Here is a 557-nt window from a genome sequence, read left to right as displayed (position 1 = left end):
CCTTCTAGGTGAGTCTTTGTAACCACCAACCAAATGCCCAGGTGGGTCTATGCACATGTGAAATGCTTGCGGCCCACCAGAGGAACTGGACAGCTTGCTAATAATGTAAAGAAAGTGTATGACACCTGTGGTAGTTTGGATTTTGTGTCAACTTGGCTGGGCCTGGGTGAGTGGATGGGCAGCTGGTGGTAGTTAATCCCCATGAAGAGACTGGCAACCAGCTCCATGGTGGGATCTACCACGAGCAGCTGAGTAGCTGCCGTAAGGATATGGTCTGCTTCCTGTATATAAGGAGAAGCCTTTGGTCTCTAGTGCATGGCATGCTTGGACCCTGCACGTAGCCATGTCATTGCTCAGCAGCCTGCTATGCTCTGCCAACCTTGGGACTTAAAATGGACTTAAGTTAATGACCTGCTGTGTGGGCACATAGGGACTGTGCCTTTTTATTTGTCAACTTTGGGGTTCTCAGTCTCAGCAGCCAGTAGCCGTCTGAGTGAAGAAACGCCTCTAGCTCCAGTGGGCCGGGAGCAGGAGGCAGAGCTGGACCCCAAGGTTGA

The sequence above is a fragment of the Orycteropus afer genome, unplaced genomic scaffold, assembly GCF_000298275.1.
Source record: "Orycteropus afer afer isolate SDZICR_OR568_19922 unplaced genomic scaffold, OryAfe1.0 scaffold00718, whole genome shotgun sequence".
In the NCBI taxonomy this organism is placed as follows: domain Eukaryota; kingdom Metazoa; phylum Chordata; class Mammalia; order Tubulidentata; family Orycteropodidae; genus Orycteropus; species Orycteropus afer.
This window is presented reverse-complemented; position numbering follows the sequence as displayed.